At 44.4% G+C, this 11,693-nt stretch overlaps 2 pseudogenes; one reads left to right on the forward strand and one right to left on the reverse strand.

Moving 5' to 3' along the window:
• The first annotated feature begins 328 nt into the window (after positions 1-328).
• Positions 329-1,275, forward strand: LOC137151372 (olfactory receptor 9S13-like; annotated as a pseudogene).
• A 1,902-nt stretch (positions 1,276-3,177) lies between these two features.
• On the reverse strand, positions 3,178-11,693 carry LOC137151404 (olfactory receptor 6N1-like; annotated as a pseudogene).

Below are 11,693 nucleotides of genomic sequence, written 5' to 3' on the forward strand. Positions count from 1 at the left end.
TACCTAGGAGCTTTTGAAAATTCTACTAGGCCCATAAACACTTTTATAAATCTCATCTGAGGTGATCAAATCCTACTGACATTGAATGTGAGTTGAGCACACAATGCTCTTTGGCTGCTTTGGAAAACCTAGCCCAAGAGATTGGGCCAATGCCTCACAGAGAGTCTGTGGCAGAGCTGGAAAATAACATTGATCTGCCAAGCCCTCAGACCAATGTATTTTCCCCATCACCATCCTTTTTTTTTTCACTAAGCCCTTCGTTTACATCTTCTTCATTTGCCCTTTCTTTAATTTGTATCTCACTCCTTTTCCCAAGGATTTAATAGCCATGGATCCAGTGAGATTGGGGAACCGCACAGCACTCACAGAATTCATCTTGCTGGGTTTTGGAAATGGTCCAGCTCCTCAGATGATCCCCTTTGTGATATTCCTGGTGATTTACATAGTAACTATGATGGGGAACATCGTCCTGGTCCTCCTCATTAGAACCAACTCTCACTTCCACACCCCCATGTACTTCTTCCTCATGAACCAGTCACTCTTAGATCTCTGCTACTCCTTCACCATCACCACAAGAGCCATGGTGAGCTTCCTAGCAGGGAACAAAGCCATTTCCTACAACGGGTGTGCCACCCAATTCTTCTTCTTCATTCTCTTCCTCATCACCGAAGGGTTCCTCCTGACAGCGATGGCCTATGATTGCTACACCGCCATCTGCGACCCGCTCTGGTATCCCATCACCATGTCCAAGTGGGTTTGCGTTCAGCTGGTGGCAGGGTCATAAATCTGTGGCTGTGTGAATTCCAAGGTGCAACCAGGCTTCACTTTTACCCTGAACTACCGTGGCTCTAATGAGATTGATCATTTCTTCTGTGATGGCCCTCCCTTGCTTAGTCTCTCCTGCAGTGACACGCATGTCAATAATCTTGTGATGTTTACCCTATGCGGACTCATCATAGCGATACTTCCCTGATTGTGCTCATCTCCTACATCTATATCATCTCCACCATCCTCAGGATTTGCTCTGCCGAGGGCAGACACAGAGCCTTCTCCATCTGCACCTCCCACATGGTGGCTGTGACTTTATTTGATGGGATCATTGATTTCATGTGTGCCCAGCCCACTTAGCTATCTTCTCTGTACCAAGGAAAAGCAGTGTCTGTGTTTTATACCCTTTTCATTCCCATGTTGAATCCCTTCATCTACAGCCTTAGGAACAAAGACATGAAAGACGCTTTGAGAAGGTCACTGGGCAAGAAATGTTTGAAAAAATGAACATTGTCCTTGAACATAGAGATGAAATCCAGTGGGTCACGGTAATGTGCAACACAACAACAAATGCTTGCCAAATAGTTATGTATTATTGGGAGCAGTTTTTCAGGTATGAACAAATATATCCTTGGGATCCACAGTATTTATCGGTCTGTCTATCAATTTTTCTTTTTTTCTGTGTGCCTGTCTATGGCTTTATGGCTGTCTCTCTTCCCACTTACATGACTAGCTGGCCTGTAGAATTCATTGCCTCTGGATATTATTTAGTTAAATATATCTTCAGTATCAAATAATGGCTTTGATATTTATAAGGACTTCATTCTTCGGGATATGAGTTGGCTGCTGCCTTTCTGAGTTAGGAATAAATTTTGTCCATGGTTTATCATACAATTCTTCTGTCTTTGAAACAGCTGATAATGGCCACCACTGGAGACAGGATGCTCCTTTATGGCAATTTCCTTGTTCCTATAACTTTCAAGAACACTGGCCATAAAACATATTTAAGACAACAAAGTATGACAACTGAGTCATCTAAGTACAATACTCCTATGCTGTGTCTTGTAACACAGCTCAATAAAGCAAGCAGTCTTGATTCAAATTTCACTCATATTTGTGTAAATAAGGAACATTCACTCACGCAGGTGTAAATCACTAGTAGCCACATTCAGATCAATGGGTCTGATTCTCCTCTCACTCGTCCTGATGTAAATCAGGAGTACTGCCACGGGAGTCAATGGGCCCATTTCCTCTCTCACTCACCTCCACGTAAATCAAGAGTAACTCTATTAGAGTCAATGGGCCTAATACCCCTCTCATTCAGCCTGATGTAAAACTGGAGTCACTCTGTTGACATAAATGCATTTACACTGTTCTAAAGCTTGTGTAAATAAATAGAGAACTATGCCCATTTTCTCTACATTTTAAGATGCAATAAACTTAGTAGAATAAACAACTACAAATCTTTTCCCTTTTGATTTGGTCATGAAATGCTGAAAACCAGAAATGGAGTCCAAGCCTGCAGTATTTTTTGAGATTAACATCACTTTGAGTTCAGGGCAAAGTTCTGTGCATTATGTCTTGTCAAATCAAAATTACTGTAGGGATTTACCCTGGAACTCCCAGGTTGTTCAGCTGCAAACCTAAGTAATGAAATTCAGAAAGTACCATATGAAAAAAAAAATCTAAGTATGAGGAGATATGAATTCTGTCTGATTTCAGTATTTGAATTCCTATCTTCACTGCTGTTTCACAAAACAGAAACTAAGATTGATTCTTTCTTTCTTTCTTTCTTTCTTTCTTTCAACTTTACTTTTGCTGATTAATTTGAACGCTATCAAGCGACCATTCAAGTCACTGTGAGTTTTACCAATGATTTCAAAGGAAGAAGGAGTAGCACTTATTTCAAACAAAATGTTGACTCTGTCTAATATCCTCACATAGGCCAACTCCATAGCTTACTATCTGAGCCAAGATATACTGGGCCAGTGTCAGAAACCAAGATATGGAGGGTCAGGCCTAGTGGCTGGAGCAATGGCAGTCAGGCCAGGAACTGAAGAGAAAGGTAAGAGTTGGAGTCAGAAGTCAAGAGCTTTGGAAAAAAGCAAGAGTGAAGCTGGGAGCCAAGTGTGATGCTGTCTAATGGGGAAGCTGACCATCTACACTAATATGGTCACCACTGTCACAAAATGGTGATAAACCTTGTACAATATGCCTCGTGAGCTATCATTGGAAAGGTTGTAATCTGCTGAGTATTATTATCTTGTTCTAATGTGTGTATCAGTGTTGTGTGTGGAGATATGAAACTTTGCTATATGTTTGGAACTCAGCATCAGGGGAGTCTGAGAAAGGCCCATGGGTTTGCGCTTCAGGGATAACAAAGGAACTGTAAACTAGAGGCACTGCACATCATTCCCGAACACACCTCAAATGGCATGTATGCAGACAGTGCAAACTAGAATTTGCTGTTCATATAAAGAACTGATGGCAAAGCACCTATGCCATGGAACTGCTTGACCCAATGTTACAGCAAGGATTTTTCCAGCAAAAAGGATCACGTTATAAAAAGGGAGAACAAAGTCCCCTGGCCACCTTCTCTTGACTGGTGAATTCTGACAGAGGAAATTTTGAATAAAAGGACTCAGATCCCCAAGAACTATTTGGGCAACGCAGAGAGACTTATAGAAAACTAGCAGATTTAACATCCCTGATATTATTTTGGACTACATACTTTGATTCACCTGTAATGTATTTTCTGTGCTTTTGCCTTTTAGTAACTCGCCTTTCTTTTTCTGAGTTAATAAATAAGGATTGACTATAACATTATCTTTGGTGTAAGGTCCTGAGCATCCATTGACTGGCACCCTGGGGCTGGAAGAACCTAATGTGTGGTGAATTTTGGTTTTAGTAACCTTTTAGCACAGAAGTCTAGTTTGTCGGACTGATAATATAGCATGGAGTGTCTAAGCGGACTGCCTGTGACTCTATGGAAGCTAATATAGAGGTACCAGAACACACATTTGTTGCTGGTTTGCTTAAGTCTAATTATGGAATATACCACCGGAGTGAGGATTATTATTACTATTATTATTGTTACATTACACCAATACCTTGCTAGCCACGTTACCAATCGAGAATAAGAGAAAATCCTTCCCCTGAAGAGGTTACAATCTAAATAATGACAGGAATAATAAAATATCTACAGAAAGAAGAAATGTATTGTCAAATTGGAAAGGTGGAGTCTGCCATTTCGGACATTTTTACACCTAAACATTTTTTAATGGAAAATTGGATTTGGGAGGAGAGGAACATTTTAAAAGAAGTTGTATTCTTTCTTTGAACACTTTCGTTTTTTCTTCATAAAACAGAAAACCTGAAATCTGAAAATATTGGCTTTCTTGTAGTTTGTGGACAATTTTTATTTTTGTATATATTGGTTTCTGACTGCCAAAAATGAAAGAAAAAAAATCAGCTTTTGCTTTTCCAGTCAGAAGTTGAAATTTCCTAAGATAGTTTTTCTACCAGTTCTGATTGTAATGCAAACCTGCCATGCTACTTGGCTGCAATTGAAAAACACTGTTGTTATTAATAACTTTAGTATTACATTTATGATTAATTAGCATAGAATCTCAGAAATACAGGGCTTGAAGGGACTTTGAGAAGTAATCAAGTCTAGCCATCTGTGCTGAGGTAGGACCAAGTAAACCTAGACCATCCCTGATAGGTGTTTCTCTAACGTGTTCTCAAAAACCTTCAACAATGTTCTTACGAACCTCCAGAGCTTCCCTTGGAAGCTTATTCCAGAGCTTCACTATTGTCAGAGTTAGAAAGTGTTGCCTAATTTAAATCTCCCTTGCTACAAATTAAGCAATCACTTCTTGTCCTATCTTCTGTGCACATGGAAAACAATTGATCAGTGTCTTCTTTATAATAGTCCTTAATACGTTTCAAGGCTATCAGCAGGTCCCCCTTCAGTTGTCTTTTCTCAAGACTAAACCTGTCCAGATTTGTTAACCTTTTCTCAGAGATCATGTTTTCTAACCTTTTATCATTGGTGTTGTTTTCCTGTGGACTCTAGAATTTGCCCACGTCTTTCTTAAGACATGACACCCAGAACTGACACATGACTTCAGCTGAGGTCACACCAGTGCTGAGCAGACAGGTCAATTACCTCAGATAAGACAATTACCTCCGGTGTCTTACAACTGACACTTCTATTAATATCACCCCAGAATGACATTCTTTATTTCCATGTATATAATAATTAATCCTGCTAACACTAGTCATCATCATAGTGTATAATATCATGACTGAGCTAGGGAAAAATGATGCTTTTGGTTCAATGGGAATTTAAAAATCTTTTAAAAATAGTTTAGTTTCTGGTCAAAAAGAAAATGTAATTTTTCAAAAATCTTGGCAAATTGAAAAGTTGGAAAACATTTTCAGTCGGATCAAAATGAAAGGTGTTGTGGGGGATTTTTGTGAAGAAAAAAAAATTTCAACCAGCTTTTAAATTCAGCAGGTGTGGTTTCCGTGGTGCATAATCAGCTGGTTAATGGATGCATAAACATGGGAATCTCAAGTACTAGTTGGGCGGTTATTTACCTCTGTATTTGGCACTGGTGCGAGGGATGCTGCAATACTGTGTCCAGTTCTGATGTCCACAGTTCAAGAAGGACGTTGATAAATTGCAGAGGGTTCTGAGAAGAGACATGAGAATCATGCAAGGATTAGAAAACATGCCTTACAGTTATGGACTGAAGGAGCTCAATCTATTAATTTTAACACAGAAAATGTTAAGAGGTGACTTGATTACAGTCTATACGTACCTACCTGGAGAAGAGATATTTCATATTGGGCTCTTTATAGTGGACAAGGACAGAAATGATTTATGGTCTGGAGGATGGAAAGGATTGCAGATGACACTTAGGATGGAAGAATCCCATGCACTGCTACAGACCGGGAACTGACTGGCTAGGCAGCAGTTCTCCATAAAAAGACCTGTGAGTTACAGTGAACAAGAAGCTGCATATTAGTCAACAGTGTCCCCTTGTTGCCAAGAAGGCTAATGGCATATTGGGTTGCATTAGTAGGAGCGTTGCCAGAAGATTACCACTAGTTGGTAGCTCTCAGAAACTTAAATCTTCTGTGACTCAGACACTGAACAGGGTTAAGGACCCACCCTGTGGGATTCATGTTTACCACGACTGGGTACGACGTTGAATTTGTAAGGTGGGGATATCCAGTTGGCCGTAATAGGAAATGGGCTTCTGCCCCTGTCCACACTGCAACTGGAAGCACGCCTCCTGGCCTAGTTAGACACACTCATGCTAGCTTTGCTCAAGGTCGTGCACTAACAATAGCTGTCTAGAGCAGATAGTGATTCGTGTCATGTGCTGGTGTATTCATCTCACCACACCAATTCAGCTGTCGGGGATGAGGCCAGGAGATAAAATAGAGACTCTCCCTGAGCACGCCTCTGAACTGGTCCCATTTACTAATCAAGTCCGGTAGAGTCTGTAATAGGTAGGACCAGGTGACCAGTGCATGTAAATCAGTGTAACTGCATTGAAGCCAGGCCCCAGTGGCTGCAAAGGGGTATAGCTCCATGTAATTCAATAGTCCAGATCCCCCGCCGGTGTACATCAGTCTCCTTCCTTTTGAGTCAATGGGCCAGATCCTCACCTGGTGTAAATCCACATACCAATGCTGACGTCAATGGAGCAAGGCTAATTTATGTCAGCTGCAGATCTGTGACTGGATCTGAACCTCCTCCCATGCAGTAAGGGAAGAGCTAAATTACGCCTTCTATGGCTGTGTAACCTGCACCACACAGAGCAACGGGCAATTCTCCACCCCTCCGTTGCACCATGGAAATAGACTGCTCCATTAGCCCACATGCCAGTTAGGGAAGCCAAAGTCTGAATTCCTCACAGTCTTAAATGGATTGTTATCTGCACACCAGCCCTGTACAGCAGAGTGTTATTACCCCATTTTACAGAGGTGGGTGTTGTGCGTTGTTAGTTGTCAGTGTAGGCTGCATGTGTGCGTCCCCCTGTAGATGCTGTCCCAGCTCTGCGCAGGTAATGGAGATGGCACTCACGATCGGATGAATCGACACGACCACGGATTAGCTGAGCAAGGAAGGCACCTGGGCCAGGTTTATTGCAGTTGAAGCACAATGAGAAGCAACCTATAGAGTATCTACGAGTACACTTCAAATACGAGTGCTCCGTTACCATGGACACGGCACAACTTAACAGCAGGACTTTCCATTATCCTCTAGGCCGGACGACATCGTTCCCTCTGACTCCCTCTTTCATACACTGCTACAGACAGTTTCATTCTGCCCCTTCGACATAGGTAGTTGCCACCATCTTGATGCAGTCTGATACCACCCCTCGCCTTGCACTGGATGGTTCGGGAAAACAACTCTATTGGTCATCGTATCAGACATTTCTATCCATCCAAGTGTCATTTCAGGGGGTCTGATGGCCCTTGCTATCTCTTTGGTGTTAGGCTGTCTTGGTACTCTCTGCACCTGCTATAGATATTTGAGTAATATTTTGATATTAGTACTATTTGGGAAATATGCGTGTTTGCAGTATCAGCTTTTTCTCTGTGCCAGTTTCAGTGAGGTCGTAAGTTCACAGCCTGGCTCCTGGTCATGGCTTTTTCCACTTACACTTCATGTCTTAGCCTGTTCTGCTAGGTTGCAGGCCTCAATCTCTCACTTCTTACTACAGTGGGATTACACAGGGCAGATTAAGTGTCTAGCCCAAGGTTTACTAACGATGATCTGGGAATAGAATCTAGGTCTCTGATCATTACCTGATCCACCAGCTCATCCAGCTAACCCTCTTTGAGGTCAACACATCAAACTGTCCTGTCCCTCACCCCAGTGTCAATCAAGATTAACTCCGCTGCAGTTCATAGGGGCTGATTCTTCTCTCCCTCACCCTGGTGTAAATCAGGAACAACTCCGTTAAAGTCAAATCAGTTACTCTGCTCTAAAGCCAGGGCCAAAGAGAGGTGTCGTTTTCAGTTGAGCAGACTCTTATAGTGGATTAAAGGAAAAGAAAAAAAAAACTAGCGAAGGACAAACAAAGGCTTCCATGAGAGAGAGCACAGTGTGTGTGTCTCTCTCTTGCTATCTTGTGCCTGTACTGACAGCTGCATGGAACATCCCCCTCTGACTGGGAGACTCTTTAGAAATTCGAAGGCGAGTTATGTTGAGACCACAGCAGAACCTCAAAGATACGAACACCAGAGTTACCAACCAACTGGTCACCCAAACACCCTGTGAAACCAGAAATACTGCCAGCGATCAGGCAGAAGCCGGGGGAGGGGGAGAGGGAGGAAAGAAAGAAAGAAAGCATCCCCACTTGGAGGGGGAAGCTGTTTTCACACACACCCCAGCCCCCCTCCCCTAGAAGCCCAGGAAGAAAGCTGCCAGCCAGCTCATGCTGCAAGCTGAAGGTTGCAGCCAAAGCCTGGCCTGGAGCTGCAGTGGGAGTCAGCTGCGCTCTGGAGGTGTTTTAAAGGGTCACAGCCTGTGCACCGATGAGGCCCAAGCTTTGCCCGTGGCTTCACTCCGGGATCCTGCCAGCACCTCTGGGAGTGCAAGGGGCAGGGGAGGGAGGGGCACTGCCACATGCTGCCTCTGCAGTGCACAGAGCAGGGCGAGCCCTGGGGAGAGGCTAATGAGGGCTGGGGCATGTAGTGCCATCCGTGCAGGGCAGGTCCCCTTCCCCCCAGTTCAGCCCAAAGGCAAGAAACAGGAATTGTGCAGGGAGCTGCTCGCAAACCAGGCAGTGCTGCCGGGTGCCACCTTTGCAGAGATCTCTCCAGCCCCAGCTGGAAGACACTGACCGCAGGGTGCTGTGCCCGAATGTTCTGTTCAGAGTTAGGAACATTTCAGAGTTACCAGCAACCCCCATTCCTGGGGAATATCTACAGCACATTCTTACCCGTTAGCAGCTCTGTGCCCCGCACCCGTCTGACAGCAATGTGTTCTAGTGGATCAGGCACAGCGCTGGCAGTCAGGAGACTTGGGTTCTCCTCCTGGTTCTGCCCCTGAGCTGTGGGGTTTACAAAAGCAGCAAAGTGTCTAACACCCCTTGAAATCCGTGCCTTTAAAAACCTGGCTTTAGATCTGACTGTAAATATTCCCTTGGTGGCTAAATCCTCAGGACAGCTAAGCCTCAGCGCAATCAATAAACCTGTGAAGATAAGCATTGCCCCGCCTATCTCACCGGCACAGCCTTATCCACAGGCAGGCTCTGAACACACATCACTCTACACAAAATGGCCCGAGGGAATGGTGGGGAAATGGAAGAGATGGCAGCTTCTTCCCTTATACAATTTAGATCAGCAGTTTGGGCACCCAGCTGGGCTGTGGGAGACCCCGGTTAAATTCCCTCCTGTGGTTGAAATGAGGAGAATGGATTTGGACAGGTCTCTTCCACCTCAGAAGTGACAGACCTGGCCATTGTTCATACAGAGTGGAACAGCTTCAATGGCCGAGATGGAAGTGTGCCGTACTAGGAGATCTTTCAGTGAGACTTGGCAGAATTCAATTTTTAGTTTTTAAACATTTTGACTCATAATATCAGTCCTGACTTGTCAGCCTTTTCCCTGATTTTATCATTTCAACATTAACAGTTGTGCAAAGTTATTAGTTGTATGTGTTAGTATTTTTCTGATTTTTATCAATTTAAATGTTCACAGCTGTGGGAAATGATGGGGGGTGAGACAACAGAGTGGGTCACAATCATTCTTTCATGAGAGTAGGTGTTCGTTTAAAAAAGTTAAAGCTTTATAACCTTTAAACCACAAATTGACAACATCACATTGTTCAAATACACAAGGTAAATATCCTCACATCAAACACTAATAAAGTCTCAAGCTGCATTTTTCTTACTTTGCCTCGCTGTACATTTCTATTGTCACACACTGAAATATTTATGTCACTTTGTGTGTGTACAATGACATTCAGGTTTACTGTCTCTTTTATTAATAAAAATAGGATTCTTCAATCCTACCTTCCGCCTCGTGGTTAGATCATGTGGTTAAAAGGTAGAAAAAACATGTTCAATTCCTTCTTCTCAGGAAAAGGAGGAAATTGAACTGCGCTCTCCCACACTCCGAATGCCCTAAGCAGTAGACTACAGCTTACGAGACGCTTCCTTCTCTCCAGGCTATTTCATGACCTGTTAGACTTGCTCTGAGACTTGCTACCAGATGAGGTACAGCACATGCTGTGATAGAGACGTGTAGGACTCATGGATCCTGACAGGTGTGTTGTGGGGCTACTGACCATCATAGCAGCGGAGATAGGTCTGCAGTTTTTGCATCTGTTCTTAGGCGAGGGGCTGGTGCCACTTTGAGTTGGTGGGTGCCGGTCTGTGGCCAGCTTGTGTCTGATGATGAGCCTGGTGAGGTTGGGTGGTTGTTTGAAGAACAGAAAAAGATGGTTGGGAAAGCTCTCCATCAGCTTGTGTCCTCAGTGAGTACTGGTGGTAACTGTTTAATGATACCTCAATTCACAAATCTGATAGAGAGCAAAAGTCCTGGATTCAGAAGCTCCCCAGACCAGCCTCTGCCCAGCTGGGTGGGCACAAGCCCTGCTGTCTCTAACGCTGCTCCCAGCACCCCGATTCCCTGCCTGGGCACTACTTGAAGGGTCACAGTCCCTTGCACCCCCAAGAGGCAGGAGTTGTGGGTGAAGGGACCTCGGGGGAAGGGGTTAAGCTGGAGTGTGTCCTGGAGTGGAACAGGGCTGGAGAGTGGGCAGGGCCCCAGGAGGAGGGGTGGAGCAGAGATAGTGGCCATGGTACAAGCACCGGTCTCACTGTAGGTGCTAGAACAGCTGTACTATTTTAATACTGCCCACACGCGCTGTGGTTTGCCTCATTGCACCATATGATGAGCTCCCATTCTACACATGTTATTGCAACTTACAGTAAATGCCCACAAAATCGTTCGCAAATGCTCATGAAAGTCACAGTCTTACTTAGAGCTTTTCTCAGGGCCTCCTTCACCTCCTTGTTTCTCAGGCTGTAGATGAGGGGATTAACCATGGGTGTCAGCACGGTGTAGAAGACAGAGAACACTTTGTTCAGGTTGCGCAGCACAGCCGTGACCGGGAGCATGTAGACAATGATCAGGGTCCCGTAGAAAACTGTCACCACGATGAGGAGCAGGTAGAAAAGGCCTTTTGCCTCCCAGTGCTAGAAGGGATTCTCAGGATGGCTCTGATGATACACATGTAAGATGTGAGGGTTAAGAGAAAAGGGGGAAGAATAAATATGCAGCAGCTGAGGAAGACCACAAGAACCATCCGACTGGTGTCACTGCAGGACAGTTTTATCAACGGGCTGTAATCACAAAAGAAATGGTCAATTTCATTGGGCCCACAGTTGTGACACCCCACATGCTGTGATGGCGCTGCCTGCAAAGCCACTGAGCCAAGATCCAACCGCTAGCTGGAGGGAAAAGCCACTATTCATACGGGCTGCGTAATGCAGTGGTTTGCATATGGCTAAATACCGATCATAAGACATCGCTGATAAGAGACAACACTCTGTACCTAACAGAGAACTAAACATATAAAATTGTATGAGGCAACCAACGAATGAAATGGTCTTGTCCCCACTCAGGAGACTGGCCAGCATCCGGGGCAGGATGGCGGAGGTGTAGCAGGTCTCCAAGCAGGACAGGTTCCCCAGGAAGAAGTACATGGGAGTGTGAAGGTGCTGATCAGCCACAACTAGCACCACGATGGCCGTGTTCCCAGCCATGGTCACAATGTATATCACTAGAAACAGCAGGAAGAGAAGAATTTGCAGTTCATGGAAATTCGCAAAGCCCAGGAGGATGAATCCCATGATGGATGTTTGATTTCCCCGTTCTGGGTCTGCCAT

This window comes from Emydura macquarii, unplaced genomic scaffold, assembly GCF_026122565.2.
Source record: "Emydura macquarii macquarii isolate MOO-44397 ecotype Brisbane River unplaced genomic scaffold, CSIRO-AGI_Emac_v2 contig_205, whole genome shotgun sequence".
NCBI lineage: Eukaryota > Metazoa > Chordata > Testudines > Chelidae > Emydura > Emydura macquarii.